Here is a 24,103-nt window from a genome sequence, read left to right as displayed (position 1 = left end):
TACAGTAACTACTTGGTTAGGTTCAGATAAAAGATCGGGATTTGGGCTAAAGACAGTATGTTTGAAACACTTGGTTAAGTTTAGGGCAACAAGCATGTTTAGTAGCGTAACTTATGAAGGTGGTATTATGCAAGTTACAACAAAAGTAAACTAAACGTTGATGTTTCACACATGAAGACATGAAGAGCGGTCTCCTGGGTGAAAGTCCTGTGTTTGTTTGACCCATCCATCCACTGTAACCTCCTCCCGACATGAACTTTGAGGCTCTTTATTTTACGTCACGCGACTTCCTTAGAGGCAGCCCAGCACGTCCTGGCTCACAATTACAGATTCACTGATGAATGTCAAGAGAACCATCCTGTTCTCGTGAGAGGAGCTGTAAACCACGCTGACGACATACAAGTACACAGTCTGATGTCAAAAGAATGAAGTTCTAAGTCTTTGTGTCCCAATGTGTCTTTAGTGATGTGTGTGTGTGATGTGTTCTCCGTACTGATATTATAGTTTCATCATTGTTTTAAGCCCAATCGTGATGTTTTTCCTGAATTCACCACGGGGTCTGATAAAGCGTCAGTGTGTGACGAGATGGAATGAGAACGTGTTCGAATTGAAGATATCTGTCAAATTGGTCATAATGTATCTTTGCACATATAATAGCTGTATTTAAGTTGAAAGCATCAGCGTTGAGCTTTAAACACATGCTGATTGTCTCTGTCACTGTGACCTCTGACCCTTCACATGTTTATTATGTAATAACTCACCTGAATGAGAAGGAGTGTCACTTTAAAATCACCAGTATACATTAAAGATCAGCTGTATTCAAGATCAGATTGAGGTTACTATGATGGCAAACGTATTATATTTATTTAAGTAAAGAACAAAAGAATAGGTGTTATGTTTTCTCTCTGTTTTACTGCAGAAGTTAAGAGAAGATCACATCACAAAACATGCATCTGTGCGTCTTTGACCTACAGAGTCACATCTCTCCTTCCTTTCACTCAAGTGCGCACATACGCAGCGACATAACCATGAATCATGTTGGACAAATGTAGAGTGACAATGACAGGAGGGAGGGGGAGAGGGAGATAGAGGGGGAGAGATGGACGCACGCTTTCCTCACTTCAGGGCTGAAGAGGAGGGACTAGACCAGAGCGGGTTGGTGTCCGCTGTGAGTTCAGGCAGAGCGGCATAGCGCAACATCTCCGCTGCTGACTCCGCTCAGACTCTCCAAAATATCTCCTCCACCTCTCCACGAGGTTTCTCCACTTTCCCCCCGTCTCTCTCTCTCTCTCTCTCTCTCTCTCCCCCTCTTCACGTCCTCTCTCCGGTGTCTCCAGACGCGTACCGCCAGTCGCTGCTCACTGGTCTCTTACGCACGGACACTTTCTCCACATTCCGCCGCGCTCCGCGTATCGTTTCCCTCCCACGAAGACTCCCGAGCGCCAGCCACGACCTCGTGCTGCTCTACTTTCTCTTCTTGAGGTTCAGTAATTAGTTGCTTTGCGTGGAGCTCTGACTGAAGAACAATGCGCTTCTGGCTCGTGGGGATTTAGTGTCGTGACATGCTTTCTGGACCCGGCGTCTCCACAAGGAAATGGTGAGTTAAACCCGGTTTATTCTCGCAGATTATCAGGTCGTCTGTCTCCAGTGTGAGCGGCTGACCTCTGTAGATGAGTGTGACCTTCCCTCAAATGAAGACAAATCTTAATATTCTGATAATCTTGCAGTCATTTCAAGTTCGTGGTTCCTGCGTGTGAGTTTGAAGTCACCTTGAGGTATTTGGAATCTCCGAGATCATTAGAATTCCATTTGAGATAAACAGTCAATGACCAGATTTCATCTGAACCGAGAGATTCATTTTATATTAGTTGCATTTTGATATAATTATGATTTTGTTATAGGAGTGGTGGGAACGTCAGGAGTAATCTGTGATGGAATTTGTTCAATTATATCCAATAACGTTAAAAAATAGATTCTAGTTTGTGTGTTTTTTACTGTCAGTGTAACAATTAACTAAATATTGTAACCTGTAGTTGTGTGGGTCTTTTGACCTCCACGTATAGAAACTCTCATTCCCCCGCTTCAGATCGACCTGTTTAAATATGAGTTACATATAGTGTTTCCATGCGTTCCCGGGCTGTGAGGCTGCACAGATCAGTAATCTATCGATAAGGAGGGCTATAGATCCACAGGGTGGTTGACTGTCAGCTGTCACACGTGTGTGTGTGTGTGTGTGCGCGACGCAGGAGGCTGTAGCGACCCGATGTAAGTGAACAGTATCACCGATGGAACATCAGTTCTGCTGCGTTGTTGGAAGATATTGTGTTTCTGTGGTTTCGTTTAAGAGTAACAGCAACTAACTGCGCTGGATGACTTTTGAACTCTTTTAACTGATTTGTGATCTCTGATCCCTCCATCTCTCTACTGCTCTGTTGTGAGTTTAAACTGAAACAGTTTCTAAATAAGCTTTTTTAAACATTCATTTCCATTGGCTCTTTTGATCTCTTCAGTTTTATCCTAAACTGAGATTTCCCTGGCAACGCCTACTTTTACAAAATGACCTATTTCATGCAAATAATACATTGTTTTTAAAGGCTGTACACATTTTACAAGTGTATGTTTTTGAGGTAGTACTGTGTTTCTGGCAGCTACATTTATGATTTGAGGAGTTTATTACAGTATTGATTACAATCTCTTGGAAGGTTCCTCTGAAATCTGCCTTTCCTCTCTCTCTATATCAATATTATAACATTTAAATGCTGTACAATACTACAATCAGACTGCTGGTCATTGTATTTCATTGCTTTAAATCCAGTGTTTGACACAAACCGTTCTAAGAGGTATTCATGGGATCTGCAACGAAAATACTTAACTTGCACTCGACTGATTACACTGGGCAGTTACCTGAGGACTTTGATTGTTATGGTTATGTAATATTTATGGACCAGACATGCATGGGATCAACGTGCCCGGATCAAAGGTGCAGGTACAACGTGTCGTGGTATTGACTGATATGGTGATGGGCGCTGCACGCTTTACAGTTCTCCTCTGTGGCTCGCCCACGACCGCCCAGAGCCTGCAGAGAAAGAAGCCTGTGAGATGGATTAGAGCGCAGCCATAGTACTCGCAATGATACAGTCAAATCGCTTGGTCTAAATCAAACCTCATCGTGGGCGTCAGGACTTCTGAGATTGACTCTAAAACACCGGTGTGAAAAATATGGCTAAAATCTGATCAGTTTTTTTGTTCTGCCTGCATGCAGATGTGCACGTTAAGCACACACTCCCCTCATTTACACTGGGACAATAGATGTGTAGTCGTGAGTGCACACAGGAAAACAAGATGCATTCTGTCAGAAGAGATAAATAAGAAATAGTTGCTGAGCAGCAGCAGCAGCCATCTATAGTTTTTCTTGAATCAGCTTGTGGATGTGGATCTCTCCTCCCACACGGTAACGAGGAGAAGCTCCTCTCCAGATGCGCCTGTGATTATGTCGACTTTCAGTGGTTTGCTTTCCTGTAGAGAGATGCTGTTGTGTTTTTCTCGAAGGTCTCAGTATTAATGAGTGTGTTTGCTCTTTGTGTATCAACTAGTGATTAGTCTGTGCATGGTTGTGTATGCATCTGTGTCTGAGGCGGTTTGCACTGGGTTTTGAAAGCCTTTAAGGTTTTCTTTTTTGTTCTGAGTCCAGTCTATTGCACAAGATGTGATAAATGTGATACTTTTATGAAATAGTTGATACGTCTGTACAAAGGTGACATTTCTATGAAAGTCACATGACATCGGTGTGTCACAATCTTCACGGACACATTACATCGTATCGGTCAAAGTCACTCAGAGGAACTTTCATTTTGGAGGCCCCGCTAGAGTCTGAGCTGATGTGGCGTCTCCGTGTTTCCGTTTTGTCACGCTGGACCTAGCAACTGAAACTAAGGGGACAGGACTGAGGATCGGTCAAGTGTTTTTTGGGGGGGGGATTTTTCTGCATTGAGAGATTTCCATCCACTAGAGGGCAGAATGTGGACTTGAAAACAGGCAGGAACAACCCGCGACTAGCCTACGTTTTACCATGAGATTCACTTTCCTCACTGAGCATTGAACCAGCGGGCTGTTTGACTGTGTGCGCTCGGAGCAGTTATGTTAAGAGGGTCGGTAAAAGCTGCTGGACTGTAAGCTGAAGGATCAGCTCTCCAAAACAATGAGATGAAATTGTGTGAGAGCTTTAAAAAGCTGTTGGGGGGGGAGACAGAGTGATGAACTGTCTTCGCCTGTCCTCTTCAACATCCTGCCGTTCCTGTGATCGATGTGCAGAGCTATAATTAGAGTCCATTCATGTGTCAGTGCTGTAAAGAACAGTCAATACATGCATGTCAAAGAAACTGATTCTAGTACTCATCAGCTGACATTCAGTCTAGGACATGCAGCACTGCATATCAGTGAACACGTTGACGCTCAACACTTTCTCACTGTGTACATTCGGGTACATTATGCACGGGACGGTGCATTGGACCGGTGCACCATGGGATACATGGACAAAGACCCTGCTGGCAAAATGATACATTCCCTCCCAGTCCTCTACAGATTATATGCAAATATTCTGCATTAATGATTTTATTTTTGGGCAGACGTAATGCTGACCCACAGCGTTCGGGCCAATGGAGGCAGTCGTGAGATGTTCATGTCCTGCAGGGAAAAAGTGATGCAAGCTGGCGTATCATGTTTTTGGCCCGTCTCACACTTTTACGTCTCACGCTGAATATAATCTTACCCTCAGCCCTGTCTATGGGTTCAGTGGCCAAAACTGTACCCTGACTGTACTTTGTTTGCTATGAATGGATATTCTACAATTGCGAGAACAACCAAAGACAAAAAGGTTTGACAATGAACACGTTGTGTCAGGTTTTTATTTGTTTTGCCCCAACGATCAGAAGCGAGTGATGCGTCAGTCCCACTGGTGTCGTTTTTCAGTCAACATGGAGTTATTTAGTAGAAGCATTAAAATACATATGCAGAATTAAAGGGACAGCGTTGCCGGATTTGGCAGCTTCTAGTTGCAGATTACAAGACTTCCGTAACGTGAGCCGCCAAGTGCAAAACCGTGGTAAAGGAGTTTGCGTGCATGGTACGACAGTTTTGCAGTCTGTGGCTCACGTTGACGCAGTTTCACAAGCCTGTAGAGAACCTACGGTCGCCTTTAGGTAACGCTGGGCGGTACAGCCAACATCTGGTATCACGATGTACTGTAGGTCATTTCATATCTAGAAAACGATACATATCACGATATAGCATCTTTTTTTGGTCGTTCAATTTAAAAAAAGACACACGACAAAGACTATTTGTGTGTCATCCTGTGTTATTTAAATATGTAAAAATGAAAACTGCCGAGTATTTTAACATTAAAATCCAGAACTTTTGTGCAAAATGCACAGTGAAATCATAAAGAAAATATATATTATTCCTTTCTATAGGGCCTGCACATTTCACAGTGAACTGAGTGCGATGTAAAAACAAAACCGCAATCTTCAAACGATATTCCCTCAAAATATTCCACGTCAGATTTTCTGAGAAATGTAAGATGATATGCGGTTGTTATTATGAATTCAGACGACGTAATTGTGTTTCACGATGTATGATTTCATCACAATACGATTCCATTGAAATGATCATATGGGATGATCGTACCTTCAGGTTCTTCTCTTCCAGCGTTTAGTTTGTTTCAGGTGATTATACACGAATGAAAACATAGTTATGAATATTATTATTCCATTTCTGCAAAAAAAAATGCAACACACTGGCCCTTTAAGAGTTTCTATTTCTGTGCCGTCTCCTCCATGCTTATTGCCATTTCTGTTGCACTTTTTGTGGCTCTGGCAGAAGATGACCTTTCCATTCTTAAAAAGCTCAGGCTGCTTGTGTGTTTCTGACAGTGGAGTTGTAGAGGTTGAGAATCAGGCTGGATTTGGTCGGTTGTAGATCCCCAAAATATTTGCCAAAGCGAAAAAAGGTGCAAATAACATGATTTATAAGAGATGCTGCCCACAGTTTAGTCAGACAATTACTGTGAATGCACATATAGACAGAGATTGAATCTGTAAGTATTTGACATATTGTGGGATGTTGGGTCAGAAACAGCCTCGTGGCGTTGATGATGATCCGTGTCTGACTTTATCCTGAAGTTCACTCAGAGGCCAATAAAAGAAAAGAACACGAGGTCAGTCAGCTGAAATCATGAAGACGACCAGTGGAGCTGCAAGGTTTCCACATGACATGCACAGGTGCTCTCACTCGCTCTCTCACACACACACACACACACACACACACACACACACACACACACACACACACACACACACACACACACACACACACACACACACACACACACACACACGCCTTCAGCCTCAAATGTGATGATTTATGTTATGGGGATTTTAATCGTGTCCCCATAAGATGGGTAAAACATGCCCGCCCACCCACACAGACTTATGTCACTTCTAGGGAAATTACATTATCTTACTTTGACATTGATTTATCTGAACCATAACTTAAATCTGACCAAGAAACCATCTTTACCCGATCGGGGACACGTCTTCTGTCTCCCGATTAACTGGCTTGTTGTGTGAAATGTTTCCCTGAAGGAAAAGCATCTGCTAAGAATCAATTCTCTCTCTCTCTCTCGCTCTCTCGCTCTCTCTCTCGCTCTCTCTCTCTCGTCTGCTGTAGCCTTGACAGCAAAGTGCTTCGGTGTTGGGCTACTTAATTAACAATATTAAGAGAGAGGGGAGGCTGTTCCTTCCCCGTGGGAAACGAGAAGTCAACGTTGATGTTTTAGTCGCGTAACTTTTGCACTTCAGTAACGCCACTTCTGTGGTTATTTTAACCCAAACAATGATCTCTTCCTGAACCTAACGGAGTTTATTTTGAAAAGCCTGTGTGCATGTAACGAGAATGTATTCATCTGTAGAGCGCTTTACTTTCATCTTAGATCTTTAGATCCTCCCCTCACTTTTCTAGCTGAGAGTTATGAGTTGCACTTTTTACTTATGAAGGTAATAAAATGATAACACGGAGGCTGAATAGTCTGAACCAAGATAACATTCTCTTTATTGCTCCCACATTGTCAACGGCAGAGCGTTACAGCTTCACTGCTTCCTTTCACAGTCACCAGAGGGATTTAAATTCCCTCAGAGGCCACTCAACTAAAGAGCTTACAGTCAGGACAAAAAACATGCTTAGTATTGAGTTTCAATCTGAAATATTGCCAAACAGGCGGTGTTGCATTTTGCTTTGACACCAAATCAATAACTGCCAAAACAAAGCCACCTCCTCGTCGGTCAACTCTCCTCACTCTCGTCTCGTGTACAGTGAAATCAGCCTCCTGCTGCTCTGCCACTGCTGCTGTGTGGAGCGCTTTCTGTTTCTAACTGTACGCTCTCCTGTCAGACAAAGTCTGTAAGCTGTGGGACTCAAAACACCTCGGTGGAAAGCCTGCCTCCACAGAGAGGGATCTCTCCTGGAAGGCATTCAAAGTGTTTCTCGTGGTTGTTCACATGAGAAGTGACAGTGACGGAGAAGACGTGTTTAGAATGACAAAAGTCTGACTCCTGCTTCACTTTCACTTTATAATTGTAGAATCCGCCGTCCGACTGCAGACGCCGCGGGTACATTAGTGGAATACGCTTCTTTTGCATGATAATTAATAACTAATAAATCTGTTCCATGTGAGTTCCAGTACCTGACTGCACATGCAGTTTGATCCTCTATAGAGGAACAAAGACACACACACACAGATGTGATTAGCATGTTGTTCAGCAGCGGCGGGATGAGGTGGACATCTTCTCCATCCACTCCAGTCTGTTGTGAGCGTCTGAAGAGAGGTAGTTGCCTCCGGTGCTCGACGCGAACGCAGCCAAACACACCGAGGCTCTGATATCAGCTCGTCCTCCACGGGATCCAGGGAGGGTGAGGGTCGGTAGGGTGGAAGGAATCAAAGCGTCTCCAGGTGGTGAGGACGGCTTCACAACAACACAAAAGATTAAGAAGAAGCGCGATCAGTTTGGTTTCATTATCAGCCTCAGCATCACCTGTGCACTTATTTTGTGTGTGTGTGTGTGTGTGTGCAGTAATGGGACCTGTCAACACAGTCTACTCTCATGTCTAACCTTCAGCGTCACACATCGGAGACAGAGGTACTTCAAGATGAAAGTTTAGTAAATTATCCGGTGCAGTTCCCCAGAGCAAACCCTCACGTGTATACGAAACTGGAAGCTGAAACCAGTGAGATGTTTGGTATTTTTGTTTGATGAATGACTTAAATAATGATTATTAATATTTCTGTTGACTGGGACCGTTGGCCTCTGCGTTTGAAGCTCTGACCACTTAACTGCATCGTCTGACTTCCTCTCCCTCCTCATTTCCTGTCTGATCTCCACTGTCGACTCGAAAAAATAAACTGCATTAAAGCCCCAAATATACTTGAAAAGAATTTGATTAATATTCCGTTTCTAATAGTTTCAGCCCCTAAAGATGACAAAATATAAATATTACATTTGATTCAATCGGGGGGCGGGGCAGACAATCACAGGCAGACAGGAAGTGAAGTGATCTGAAACAAGAGGAGAAGTAAGACACACAATAAAACAGGACATACTGACATGACAGAAATAAAGAAACTTGAGGAGGGAACAGAACTAGACATGACAAACACGGGACACAAGAGGCTGGGAACTTCAACATGAAACCAGAAACAAACTAAACCAAGATCATGACAGAAAGACGAAAAAGGAGTAAATATAAACGTCAAGTCACTTGATGAAATTACATGAATGCAAGTTGCATTTTTGTAAAAATACAGTGGTTAATAGATGTAGTAGTGGAGGATTAATGTAGATATGGACGACAGTCCAACGTTACTCCTCCTAGACTCCATAAAGAAGTTTGTTGTATTGTCCTTGAAAAACAGCAGCAGTGGTTTTCATTATGTTCCGTCAGAAGCAAAGATGCAACTAGTGAGACGTTGATGTAACTTTGCAAATCCTCTCAGGGAGGAGGTCAGTGTTTGATACGCTGTTTCCTAACAACTGTCAATGCTGTCATGTTTTAACCATGACCGGAATCTTTCCCTTAATCAAGCAGGTTTTTAATTACTGAATGCAAAATCGTTCCCTGACAATTACCGAGTCTCTTCTGTGCCGAGAGGCGGCGTGCATAGCCGCACCGATCAGCTCCTCTGGTAAACTCTCGGGATGAAGAGGGTCTCTCCTGGAAGGCGTTCGTGACAGAAAGACGTGTTTGGAATGACAACGGAGCGCTCAAACCAAACTCGCACACCTGCCCAATGACTGCGTGAGGTGACTGTGAATGTTGGCTTGTCAGTTTCACAAAGTTACAAGAATTGTCGGACGCAGACCCTCTTTGATTCAGGAGAGGGAAAGGTGGGAAATTACAACCCAGTCTCACGGAAGCTGATAAAATAGTCACACATCTGAAATGGGCTGATTTGTGTATTTGAACACGAGTGTTTTTTTTCGTGTGTGTCACTCATCACAAAAACAAAATGTTAAAGTTTTCATTGAGAAAGACTATTGATGGTCGACGAGTGAAACAAACACAGGATGTGTTAAAGACGGCGTGTCCAAGCGTCGTCATTACGTGACGCGTTCCTTTCGTTGCCTAAACACTAGTTCAAGTGCTTGTGTTAAACCCAAGCATTGCGTTTTTCATTAACCTCACTGAGTGGGTGCGTTGCCTCGACATAACGGTAGTTTTGTTGCGTTTGTTCCGTCTAAAGGGACATTAAACTCCAAATTGAAATACATTAGTCCTTGTAGTAAAATCCACATATTAAACTTTCGGGACTACTTCATGAACTGCAGTGAGACTGTGTTGAACATTCCCAACGACATTGTGTCATTTTCTGAAAGGCAGCGGCAAAGAACTTATTTTGTCATTAAGTTTGATTGAATATGATCGCACAAGCTGTTGTTAGTCTATTGTTGCTCTCGTGCAGGCAGGGGGTTACTGTCAGGACCTGTTAAATTATTTTTAACTTAAGCGATAAATAAAGAAAGAGAAGAGGACCATAAACGAGCCTCATGAGCGGCCGGGGTTAAAGAAAGGGGAGAAGGACTCTCAACCGCTCCCTCTGTTTTTATGTGTTTCTGTGTGACACTGAGGGCAGCGAGAGAGTTCATGAACTGGAAAAAAGGATGAGAGAGAGGGAGAGGGAGAGAGAGAGGGAGGGAGGAAGGCAGAAAAAGGGAAACGGAGAGTGAGAGAGACAGTGGTTTAGTGTTGAGGAGAGAAAGTCTGTATTTATTTTTAGGAGTATCACCTCGGGCAGTCCGTCTGAGGAACAGAGAGAGATTCTGTTTGAGCAGCGACAACTTCATTCGGCCAAAAATGCAACCGAGAGGTTTCATGACAGCGTGTTAGAAAATGTTAGAACTCCGTTATGACGGATGGGTTCCTACTTTCTAGTACAGTTCTGCTGCTGCGAGTGCTGATATGTGTCTCCGTTAGCGTGTCGATGTTCTCGGGATGTCATGAGATCCGATATGAAAACTCAAACTTGCATCATTGCCTGGTTTGACAGCTTGGTTCAAGTTTCTTGAGGCGTCGCGTTGGATGAGCTAATTTACTCCAACTTAATGCAAATACAAACTGGCAAACGCAGCACAACCTCCAGTTTAAACTCGCCACACAACGGATCCTCATGCAACGATGTGTATGGTTACTTCCGAAAAGTTACTCCTTATTTTGTCGTTTTACTATGAAAGCCAACAAACACGTGTCAATTCCTGCTCGTTACATGAATATAGTCTTTTCAAAATAAACTTCTGTCTCCACAGAAAACCAGTCAGGTGGGTTTAGGCAGCAAAACTACTGAGAAAAAGATCCTCAACTGGGTTAAAATAACCAAAAGAAGTGAACAAGAAGTGTCCAGAGGAGCGCTAAAGTTAGCTGTTAGCTGTTAGCAGCACATTCCTGCAGCGCTAACAGCTAACGTTAACAGATTCATCACGATGCGTTTAAGCTTCATGCAGTAACAATTATTATTGGGCGAAAGTAAATTATAGTGTTATGTGAAATGTAATTTTGTAAAATGTAGTTTTTAGCAAGAAACTTGAATAAATCCAGTTTTATGGAGATAATTTCATATTGCTGTGAAAACAATTATTAAAATGAGAAACACTGACTCAAAGTGTTTTTGTTTTTCACCACGGTAGAGTTCTCTGGGATTGGAATAGACTATAAAATGTCTGGTATTGTGACATCCCTAATCGATATATACGTGTCTGTACACGTGTGAACACATCTTCTAGTTCAAACCTTTTGGTTAAACTGTCGGAGTTGTTTCTGTTAATTGTCTTTGTGTCACAGGCTCGTATGTGTTAGTTTGTTCATTCATCTTTTAGTGTGTGTATGTACAGTGTGTTTGTGTGTGTGTGTGTGTGTGTGAGCTCTCTAACAAGCTGCGATAATAAATCCAACGGAGCTTAACTTCTGAAATGACTTTCGGATGCAGATTAATTGCCGCCTAAATGTTTTAATGCTCTCCTCTGGCAGTGAGTTAGCCTGCGATAATGTTCCCTTTTAAAGCCGTTTACATCAAACTCGACACATAGAGTTGATTTAGTAATAAAGATATTTCTCAGAGGCAGAGCAGCTCCGGAGGCAGAACTAATTTGCTATTCTTCAGTGGGTGGAGATTACCAGATATTAAGTTAAATTAAGCTATTAAATTATGCTAGGAGAGCAGTGGAACGTTTTACACCGTACTTTACATTTGCCTCTTTTCTCTCCATTATATCTGCAAATGTCAAAATGTGCTCCAACATCACTTCCTGCCGTTGAAGGTAAACACCTGTACTTTGATCAGGAAAAGCAAATTGTCAGTGTAATTAGAGCTTAAAGGAAGTAGGACATCCAGGAGTTGTGATTTAGTTAGTTGGACCCAAGTGCAGGACACTGTGAAGACGTCGGTGACGTGATGAGGACGGTTTATTGACTGGTTGCAGTGGATGAAGATGGAGGTTGAGGGGAGCGGGTGAGATGGCAGGATTAAAAGAGCTGCGAGTAGATTTACTGGAGTTAATGAGTAGATGAACAGCAGCCGTGCAGACGTGCAGACTTGGACAGGTGAGGTGAATGAGGAGTAATCAGGAGGGACACAAGGGACACAAGAGACACCAGGCTTAGGGAGTAACAGAATACATCAGTGTGGTGATTATTTTCTTGATTAATTGATAAGTTTGTTCTGTAAAATGTCAGAAAATTGTGAAAAATGTCGATCAGAGTTTCACAAAGATGAGTAGAGGAACCAGAAGGTATTCACATTTCAGAGGATTAAGATTACTCGAACCGATGAATCAGTTATTAAGATACCGGACGGTTCATTTAATAGTTACGTAATCAGATTACAGATACATTTAGTAAAAACACAGATTATTTTAAGATGAAGAGCGACATACCTTCATGCACACACATGACAACACGACGCACGTAAAGCAGAAACGGGGAACAGCAGAGTACAGGTCGAGTTATCACAAAGCAGGATGGTTTCCACTTTCCACTTCATCAACATTATTCTTTTTGAGAGGAATCCCAGCGTGAAAAGAAGCGTCACATCCAGGGTCCAGCTACGGGACAGACCGGATTCTAGTCTTTGGAAGATGACGGCGTTTTCACATCTGGAAGGCAGAAGTTGCACTGGACTGATGTTCCTCTTTTCTGCTTTACATTAAAAATAATGGTGACATTTCACCATTTTTATTTTCTCTCGTCTTTATTTACACATTTGTTATTGAAGTTTGGGTTTGTTTCCTGTTAGTGAAGCACCTCTGACCTCTAAGCAGCATGTGACTATGAAGAAGCATCAGTGTGGTTCTACGTTGAACCTCTCAACCTGGAAACAGTTCCCATCACCAGATAAAATAAACTCTTACACTCTTCTAGACTCGAGCATTTCCTCGTTTCTTTGTTCCTTCAACTTTCACAGGAAATACAAGTTTAGTCTCTTTAACTCTAACCTCTGCACGCTTTCATATTGGTTTCTTGTAAAGTTGTCATGATGGGAGTTGAATTTATTGGGCTCCTATAGACTCTCTCCAAGTCCCTCCAGATACGAAGCGTCAGCTAAATCCTCCAAAAAACGTGTTCCCAAATGTATTCCCTCATAATGAATGCATGCAGGCTGCAGGCTGGTGGAGGCTCCCTTCACCTCCAATAAGAATCAGACGCTTTGTTCAAGCTGAAACAAAGGGAACAATACCTCTCAGGTCTTTGTGTTGGCTCTACCCGGAACTGTTCTTTCATCATAAGGCTACTGTATATTATTAGTGATTATAAGTTCTTTTGATAGTAGTTTTAGTTCCACCTTTAGCTGTTGTTTGGGGCACATGAGCGGGGCCTCTGTAACGGCTCTGGTTAATTAGATTTTGCAGTAGCTTTGTGTACACCACCCCTCTCCTTAAGTGAGACAGGAAGTTGTAGATCTTGTTGCCACTGGAGATGTTTTCTGTGCACCAGAGGCAATGTTTGTCGTAGCGATAAACACGGCTGCAGCTTGTGTGTTTAATCAAGAATGATACGATTTACGTTCTACAACCTAAACCTGCAGCAATTGATGCAATAGTCACTCGACGGACTAGATGAGATATGTTACGTTTACTTTTGGTAGTTATCGGATTATTCTAGTATACTAGTGACTCGTACGTCTGAAATCCTGGTTACGGCCGTGAAAGACATGTTAGTTTATGCACTCTGCAAATATTGTGATTTATTTATTTGGAGTACCTTCAAATACTTCAAATTCCTAAGTTAAAATGCTCTGTAAGTCGATAAACCATGATAATTGATCAAACTAAAATAAATACTAAATGTGTTTTTATTCAATTTGAATAAATAAACACAAAACATCATTTTCCTTCACACCTCTGAATGTGGAAACCAAATCTTTCTCAACAAAATGAATTTTTTTGTTGCTTTTTATCATAACGCTCATTTTTACGAGTAGACTGAAGCCATTGATGACGTGAAAGACAGAAGTCAAACCGTTGTCCTTCAAAAAGAATGAAAGCTGTGGTTATAAGGGTTTTATTTTAGATACATTAAAACAGGATCATGCAAACAACGCTCTCCCGCTGCCATTATGTTTTGCACCGCCTATAGTGTGACGTCACAAGCGCATAACGTGATGACGTCATGAAAGCTCTACAGGATCGATCAACGGTCGTTTTTTAAAGGGTTAACTGTGTGGCCTTTTCAGGGGTTCACTTCTACTCAGTGTTTCAGGTGAAACATGTCGTCGCTGTGGCTCCAGTGTAATAATCAGTGAGACGGATGATTGAGCTTCATAGACGGGCTGAGAGGCTGATTCACAGGTGGAATCCTTCCTCCGTGGGCTCGCTGGTCGTTAGCAGCGTCGATTTAGATTTTAAATATCTTCGTGCGTGAACCTCACACGGCGTCGTCACTCCTCAGGACGGAGCTGTGTTTACTGGAGCTGTGACTCAGCGTTTCTGTCCGGGCCTCGTTGTTCAAGTGACGCTGATGAAGAGAATCACAGCACTGACGGAGTGCGAGGATCGTGATTTCTGACTTTGTTTGTGGCTCAAACAAAAAATACCAAAATCAGACTGCTGCTGAGCTTCTCTCTCTCGCTCTCATTTAGTAAAACATGCACGCTCAGTCTGCTCGCTTCTCCCATTTAGCATGAGTTCTTACACCATAATGTGCATTTATATTCTATAATGCCTTTTAGTGGATTATCCTCCGTAACTTTCAGTGGCTGCAACGTTGAAGTCTTTTGGGTTGTGAACTGAAACCTGAGACTCTCCGGTGCCATGAAAGCAGGCCGGAGAGCTTCAGCCACCCAGTGTCCCAATGTTCCACTGTGACCTGAGCAACGATCCGTGATCCCCACTGCGTTCTGAGGAGCTGCTCCCCAACGGGAGGCACGATGTGACGTGAACTAGCTTCTGACATCAAACCCAAAAGCCAATCTGCTACTGGAGGCTTCTGGAGCGGGTACAAATAAAATGTTCTTTATAATTTAGAATCTTGAACCTGGTAGAACCAGAGAGATTTTCTAATGTTTTATTTCATTAAATGTATTCATTTGTATATTGACCCTTTAATAGATCTTTATTTTGGCTCTGTTGGTCTCTGTTGGTCCACCAACTCAGTCCAGACAACTACGGCACTGTAATGATCCTCGGTTAATTCATTGGAATCAATGAATGGATGTGTACTTTTTCCAGACAACACTTATCAAATTAAAAAGTTATTTCCAGGGGAACTAAGACTCGAGACTTGTACCACATCTCCCCTTTTTTAATATGAGATGTTATTTTTTTTTTTTTTTAGGATTCAAAAGCCCCAAACTGCTCGTTCCGTCGTTAGGAGCCTGAGATCTGAATTATTTTACTATGAAACACTTGTTTCAGCTGTTTTGCAAGAATCTAAAACAAAGCATGAAAACGTGTGCTCATCGTTAGATTTTGGTTCTCGTGTCGGTTCCAATATCGTCTCCAGAAATTGCACTCGTTGCCATGGTAACTGGTAAAATTGGAATCAGAACTGATTAAAATTGTGTCGAAGCTAACTGCTACATTCACCTGCCACTAAATCTGAGTACGCATCTCCGAGGGCTGTTGTGTGTGTGTGTGTGTGTGTGTGTGTGTGTGTGTGTGTGTGTGTGTGTGTGTGTGTGTGTGTGTGTGTGTGTGTGTGTGTGTGTGTGTGTGTGTGTGTGGGTGTGTTGAGCCCTCTGGCCGAATGAAACATCACTGTGATCCTAAAGTGTGTTTCTCAGCTCTACATCAAAGCAAACTTCAAAGAAACTGAAGAGTGTGAATATTGTTCTGAAGGCTGCCCACCTGCCTTCAACACGCGGAGGACATGCTCACACACACACACACTCACACTCACACACACACACACACACACACACAGATGGTAACATCAATAAAGCAGACTAACACACTCTGATCCAAAATGTACATGAAACAGTCATGAAGACACACACACACACACACTGCCTTTAGGAAATATTTGATTGGCTACGACTATCCAAGCGATTATCCAAGCAAATAGATTTATTGAGTGGGAAGTGTGTGTGTGTGTGTGTGTGTGTGTGTGTGTGTGTGTGTGTGTGCGTGTGTGTGTGTGTGTGTGAATCCTGGATTCATTCTTTTGACCTGAGGACCACTGTAACTGCCAACCCGTCAGACTCAAAACTCAGAGCTGCCATGATGTTAGTAATTGAACATCTGGATTATAAAAGGGACTGATGTGGACTGAGAAAAGGCTTCCACGTCCTAAAACTCTGGAACAAAACATTGCTGGTTCAGAACCCTGAGTCGAAAGGACCCCGGCAATGTCCTCCTCCTCTAATTAAGTTGACCCACTTAGTCGCTGCGGGTTGCATCCAGCAGCTTCCACACATTTACAGGAAAGGTTTAAAAAGGGGAAACCGGTTGTTGCCGAGTCTCCAATCGCTCTACAAACTGCAGGAGGGCTGCGCCCTCTGAAGCGCCGTCGGACTCACCGGGTCGACGCTGGAGCGGCTGTTTACCCAGACGACTCTAAAGAGGCCAGGAGTCAAGCGCTTGAGCTCTGCGCTGTTTATCTTTCATTAACGTCTGACCGGTGCAGATAGATGGACGAGAACGCGTGTGTGTGTGTTTTTCATCCATATAAGAGGAGGTGGTTCTGAGAGAGGGGGGGGGGGGGGGGGGGGGGGGGGGTCAGGCTGTGGGAGTTATGAGATAAAGTGTCTTTAATGTTTGTGTGAGCAGCGCAGGAATTTAAGTGTGAAACTCAAGCCAGTGTTAAGACGCCTCCCTGTGAGATGTTGATAGCAGACTGATCTAAGCAGCACAGACCGGGAGAACCAGAACACTTTAAACCCCGGATCTCTTCTCCAGCATCTTTAACCGTGAATTGAATTGAATTGTAGGGACTTGATTTATTTGCTGCCTATAAGACGGACTTTGTTGTGAGAGTAAAGAAGCGAAATAAAGAACAAGACAAAGTAACATTGTGATACAACAAGTAACGTAACTAATTACCTTTGATACCAAGTAATAAATAAAGTAATGGTATTACTTTATAACAAAGTAATAAGTCAAACGTAACTTATTACACTTCCTGGTAACTTGCCAAACATCGGCTGAGAGATAAAAATATTCAGATAATAAGATATAATATGTAATTCAATATTTACATTTGACATTGTCTTTCTACGTGCACACATGTATACACACGCACACACGCACACGCACACACACACACACACACACACACACACGCGCGGATACTAAAGTAAAGACTCATGACTCCCTGCAGAAACTTTAAACATCACTTTGACCTGCTTCTGCTTCTCTTGACATCCTGTGTGATCTTCAACGGATTGAACCAAAACCTAATTTAAAGATGTTGAATAATTAAAAAGATTGATTGGAGGCGGAGCTGTTGCAGTGATGGATTATCAGTCCGTCAGCGAGATAAACATATAAATCTTCAGGGAGCTCATTGGAGGGAATGAGATGTGGCCGAGTGATACAATCGCTGTGGGAGCCACTGCAGAGTAAACACGCCACAAGGGCTGGAGGAAAGTGTGTGTGTGTGTGTGTGTGTGTGTGTGTGTGTGTGTGTGTGTGTGTGTGTGTGTGTGTGTGTGTGTGTGTGTGTGTGTGTGTGTGTGTGTGTGTGTGTGTGTGTGTGGTGGATTTGCAAGAGTGTGGTTTGTACACCCACACTGTGAGTTATCAGTTTGCTTGTGCATGAAGACAGCCAAGAAGATGGTGCCCCGGTTCAAAATAAGACCAAACTTTTCTAATTTCTGGACAAAATGTGGTCTGCAGCAGGTTCAGCCTGGCCTCAGTCCCATGCAGGGCATTAACAATAGAGACGCTTAGGCTTCCTGATACCAACACACAAAGCCCCCTTTAGGGTCTGACTAACAACAATATAAACACATCCACGTCATCATTAGACGCTCAGAGTCATTTATGTTGTATAAAAAGTCAACTAAGGATTGGGGGTGGCGATAGTTCTAACAAACGCAGGACTTTTACTCCGGTGACCAGCGTTCGTGTCCCGTATGGAACCAGTTTTGTGTTTTTTATGTCACGATGTGTTGACTACATGTGTGCGTCCACCTGCATGTGTAAGGCCTGGATGTGTCCATGTTGTTGTAGCGTGTCTCACTTTGTGTGTTTCGATGCCTGGACAGCGTCTCTCTTATTGTCGACATCAGCGGGTTTATGAACTGGTCTTTGCTGAAGCAGCTGCTGGTCTCCCGGTGATAAGCAGACGCTGTAAAAGTTTACGTCTCTCAGCTGATCCCGGTTTCTTCAAACAAATATCTTCTCATCTTCAGTGGTTCGTGATATTGTCCTCTCAGCCTGCACATAATATCTAATGAGTCATCGTTTTACACATTATTAGTCCGTTGTGAATCAAAACTCTCACATCTCTTGGCTTAGACGCACACTTCTTTTCCACAAGAACAACTAAATCCGTCAAAGAATATGAATGAACTCTACTTCATAAACTTGCTTTCCGAATAGTTTCAGACGGCCTGACTACGGGAGGGTTTGCTGACTGCTGTAAAATCCCCTTTTCATGCATCTATCCTGCATTAGAGTCACAGGGAGTGTTTTCATCAGCGTTAGCACATTATCACGTCGACAGACTCTAAACTAAACTACGTCTCTGTGTTTGTGTTCCAGCTGTTCTGTGTGATGGGAGATGTTGGATAAAGATAAACTGAACACGTAATATATCACGCTGTTATTCAATATCCGTAAGCTCAACAAGGGACGATGGTCTTGCATGAGTAGATAACGCTACCTTGCAGACGTTCACCGCTGCCTGGGGAATGCTAGCGGACGGAGTTTATTTATGAGAGCCTTATTTCGCTGCTGGGGTTCCTGATGCAATAAAAAGCCTTCTTGATTATTTACATCGCTGCAAAGCAACAGACTCTAACAGGGTTTCAACCACCAGCTCCCCAGGTGAACATGAATAATAAAGTGCTTTGAAATCCACTTTTAATTAGGAAGGTGTACAATTTTTTGCTGAAGCTGTATCGCGTTTCTGCCCAGGGAGAGACACTCCTTCCCATTGAAAACACAGCTCCACGTTCCTACAGGAACCGCAACGTTCTCGGGATAAAAGTGCCGTGAATCTGTGAAACCACCACTTACCAGACGTGAAAAGGCTGAATAGAGGAAATACAGTCTAAAGACCTTTAAAACAACGGAGGCTTTTTTTGTGTGTGATTTTTTTGCACCTTATACTTTGATTTTATTATTAGTTTTATTTTATAAAAAGTAGTTTGCATGGCTGCCGGTATGAATAGTTTTGATACTCACTGTATTTCACATTTTCATTTATTCATCACGCCCCCGGTATTTAAAGGCCTTATGACACCTGCAGCTATATATTTATTTTCTCTCTCAGACAAACTTTTACAGTCACAATAACAAGATGTTAGATAATTTACGCTTTGGTTCACAGATTGGCGATGAGCTAAATAAGGTTCCTTTAAGTCCAGGTATTGTCCTGAACAGCGTGGGTGATGGGTATGGCAGTCTGACGTATCGCAAGTCCTGAAACTATTAGTTTATTAATGGGTTTGTCATTAATTTGGAGGACTTGAGCTTTTACCCCCAATTTTTTGTCATTTTACATACTTCACATTAATGGATTTTAAATGGATAGTTGTAGCTGTAACATTAATATTTGTATTATTATTTAAACATCATTTGATAGAATATAATACATAAAAGTATACTAACACAGCTACAAACGTAAACAAGGAATAACTGCTAGAAAACATGAATTAGAAAGTTGAGTTCAAACCTTTTCTAAAGCGATCGCTCAGTAGTTTTTTTTTGCACTTTATATTTGTCTTTTTACATTTTGATTTATCACCTATGTGGACAAGTATCAATGACTCGATACGAGTCAACAGGGGAGAGTGAAAAGTCACAACTGTGTCAGCAGGATGTATGAGGAGGGGAACTCCTTCAGCAGCTGCCACCGCAACGACTTTCAGACACAAACTCATCGAGCTGTGAACACAAAGAACATTTGCCAAACTCCTGGTCCGGAGAAGCTGGCAGGCTGCGGAGAGGCTCGGTCCTTCGTTCTTCATCGCTCCGCCCGACTGTTCTCTGGCCCTGCTGAACAGAAACTTCTCCGAGCGTTTGCTTTTCCGTGTCCGTGTGAAGGAGGCTGGAGAGGAAGGCAAAGAGGGGCTGATGTTTTATCACAGAGTTGTTAGTCAGATTTAGCTTGTTTGCTTTTGTGTGTGTGTGTGTGTATTTCTGAAGCAGACGAAAAAGAAAGCTTTACATAGAAGCAGCTAAAAAAACAAACAAAGAAAGCTGTCTGATACAAACCGGAGACCAGCAAATGATTCCTGGATTCAGGCTCTTCTCATCCAGCACTCCTACGAAAATGAATGCGCTGTAATTCATATGTAATCCACGTAATCACGGAGGTATGAAAACCCCAGAAGCCCACACAGGAGTGGAGGTCGTTAGGTCAAACAAAAAAGGTCTTTTACCCAAGAGACCTAAATGAAACGAGAGGTTAAATTCATTTGTCACATATCTTTTGTACCAAAGTAACGACCACTTTCGTAGTTCTTTTAACCCAAACCACCATCTTTGTTGCCTAAACCTTACTAAGTTGTTTGCTGTAAAGACGGACGTTTATTTTGAAACTTGAACTTTTGTAGGAAAACGCACAAAAAAAGATCATACGATCTCATTTTTCGTGGATTGTGACGCCAATGGAGGTTCCCCCATCTGGGGCTTGGGAACAACACGAGGGGATCACGAGATGAATCTGAGGGGCTGGAGAATATGGTGATCATCCAGGAATTCTTTGCAGGTGTTTGGTAACAATACCAACACAATACCTGCACTCTGCAGGCAAGAAAACAAAAAATGTAGTTCGCTGTTCTGACCTACATTTACTTCTTTCTTGCTGAATACTTTAACCTCTTTGTGCCTCTGAAAATTATTCAAATGTGCTGCGAATGCAACCAAGTAGACAATGCTGTGTATTTAGGGATGACAAGCAGAAAAATGCTGGGAACGACTGATCCAATCAACAAAAAGACCATCTTCATGTTTAAACGGAGTCTTGTAAGCTGCAGTGATCCGGCAGCAGTTTATCGCAGATGACCTACTTGTTCTCTTTTTGTGTGTGTCTCTCTGCTTCTCTTTGGCCCCCAATTGTTCAACCGAACTGGAAATGAGTATTCATGCACACCGCAGTCAATGTGAAGGGGGAAAGTGAGCAGAGCCGGTGCACTTTGCCTGGAAGGGTCGCGCTACTTGCCTGGATGCACCGGCTGGGCTTTCCGCTCCATCTGAGAGGAGGGCGGACAGACACCGCCCACAGAAAGCTGCCTCTGCTCTCACATGGAAACAGAAGCAGGAGGCGGATTTGAGAATTAGATTTGAGAGTAGAAAAGTCTTTTTGGCTTAGGAAGGTTCCTGAGAGTGAAATGACCCGGAAGTATCTTAATAAGTGGATCAGAGCTGTTCCAATTCTCTAAATGCTGAATAAAACAACACCTCCGATACACTGGACCATCCTTTAGCAAAGAAAAGAAGATCATTTGATCATCGGCCGTCCAATGAAAACGCAAATCGTTGGAGTTTCGCCATGGCAGACCGACGTCAGTAACGTCCAACCATCGCATCATAGTTACGTAGTTTAGGGAAAAGTGCGGTCAGATTTTCTTAGGTTGTCTTTTCCTGAATTCTCATGAATTCTCCTTCACATCTTTCTTTGACCCCGTGACGTCTTCCATCCAGGTCAAGGAAAAGACGTCAGGAGGTCACTTTTTGACTTTCCGAGCGTAGCCCTTGTCTCTCGGCTCTGCGGGACCCTGTAGAGGAGACAGACAGAGACAGCGAGAGAGCTGACACTTGAACATCAGTCCATGAGCGCCTGTCTGCCAGCTGCCTGAGTGTTTACCTTCGGTTGGGAGGTTGGTGAGAACTCCTCAGTTTATCCTGGCCGGGGCTGTCTGGGCAGTCAACAGCGGCAGGCTGAGGTGGCACCAACAAGACCTCAGGACCCGACTCCCTGAAAAAACACACGCTGTCTAAGATAATAAGATGTCTCTCTCGTTAAATGCACTGAGCTTGAACTCTCACTCAGCGAGACTTGCGCAAGAACTGCAGCAGTCAGGTGAAATCACATTCCAGGATTTTTCGGCATTAAAAAGGCCCGAGAGGTCTGCAAAACCGTCACATGTGATTTCATTGTTTGTCTTCACATCAATATCGCATTCGCAAGCTAACTAGAAATGATGATTGAATACACAATATCACAGACCTTTACGATGTCCTCGGCATGCGCCTTGATTTGTTTACTGCTTCTGCATGTCTGCATTTTACAAAGCAAATATACAACTAAACTTCTATATACCTTGTAGCCGCATACGTCGTCGACTTACAGGATGTCGTATGTGACAAACTTAAAATCTCTCAGACGCTGCATGCGAGAGACTTTAGCTGGAAAACCTGTTTTAAAGAGAGGGCTCCGGTGCGATCGCATCCCTTTCAGAAGCTTTATAATCCAGCCTTGAACTGTCTTTGTAAAATATTTGTGGTTTTCAGTGAAACATCTCAAAAACTTTTGGACCGATGGCCTTAAAATTTGGTTCATACACTCGTGTTCCCCTCAGGGTGTAATTTAAATACTTTTAGTGTTTTTTTTAACACAATATACAATTCATATTTCATTCACAAATTACACCGACCAGTCAATCCAATTAACTTCCTGTTGAACAGTTTCTTCTTCCTGGAGAGCTGAACAGAACCAAAAGTCAGATTCTCCTCTCTTCACTCTTTAACTGTTGAACTAATTATGTAGAATAATGTCTTCTCCGTTCTGCTTCCTGTGAGGCCGTAGTTGCATCAGTATGAAGTAAAGGCCGGCCTCAGCGCGGTGTTTCAGACCTTGTGTCCCGTCTGCTTCCTGCTCTACATGAACCGGACTGAGGCGCTCCGGTCGGAGGGCTTATTTTTAGCAGCGCTCCAATAGGAGATGATTTAAGGGGACATGGTTCCCATCACACACTGTTCCCTGGGAGAGCTTACTGTCATCTGCTGATATATTAACAACTATCTGGTGATGTCGTCTTCTGATTTAACAGTGGGATATCTGTGGCCTGAGAGCCAGTGTGGCTATGAATAATACAAAAAGTCATCAGTTTTGTTTGAAATTAAAATCAGCTCCCATGATCCCATGGAGCTATTTCCTTCCTTAAATGAGACTTTAATTATCCCCTCAGTGAGGCACGCCCACAGGATTTATCAGTGTTTACGTACGGATTTGATGAGAGCACTTCTTGTTTTCAAAGCGGCCGAGACAGTCAAATATATTTGTCTGTAAAAACAGGACCAGACGGAGAAGACGGAGAGCTGCATTAACCGAGACAGTTATAAGTGACCTCGTTATTTAAAAAGTGCAGGAAAATAACGCCTATAATGCATTATAAACACCTACAACATGTTGTAATCGGCTTATAGCACTTTATAGTTAGAGATAAAAGCAATTAAAAAATTTTACAACACACAAAACTTTGTAAAATTATTTTTTACTTTATAATGTATCACAACAATGTGAGTTATAATACACTCATTGAGTGACCAACAACAGTCTTAATAAAATGCTTTATAATTATAGTTCTGATTGTTTATTATGAAGCATTACAGATATTTATGAGTGCTTTTAACTGTAAGAAAGATGACAACATGGCATCAGTATGTTGATAATGCATTAAAGACATAGTGATCACTCAGTCATTTATGTTAATAACCAGGAATATTCTGTACTTTGACTCAAGTTGAATAAGAATCTGCTAAATATAAAAGAAAGTTCACATTTATCTTCTGTAAGCAGATGAACTGTCTCCGATCGCTCGTCTCTCCTTCGTCTCGAACGCTGCAGCTGAAGAGACGTTCATCACACGAGTGCACCTGATGAACACTCGTGTCTGTTCAAGTGTCTGCTGGAATGAGTGAAGCGCTCCTCGAGTGCCGCTGTTGTCTGAAACCAT

The 24,103-nt window shown here is 42.7% G+C and overlaps 1 protein-coding gene across 1 annotated transcript in view; it reads left to right on the top strand.

The window, feature by feature from the left end:
- Window positions 1-1,499: 1,499 nt before the first annotated feature.
- The window catches only part of htr4 (5-hydroxytryptamine receptor 4), a 140,090-nt gene continuing 117,486 nt past the window's right edge, over window positions 1,500-24,103 (top strand). Inside the window, exon 1 of the mRNA XM_079167025.1 lies at window positions 1,500-1,597. The gene's annotated coding sequence lies outside the window, so the exon portion shown is untranslated. The remainder of the gene's footprint in view (window positions 1,598-24,103) is intronic.

The sequence above is a fragment of the Pholis gunnellus genome, assembly GCF_910591455.1.
Source record: "Pholis gunnellus genome assembly, chromosome: 10".
Classification (NCBI taxonomy): Eukaryota; Metazoa; Chordata; class Actinopteri; order Perciformes; family Pholidae; genus Pholis; species Pholis gunnellus.
The sequence above is the reverse complement of the archived record's forward strand: the minus strand, read 5'-3'. Positions and strand labels throughout refer to the sequence as shown.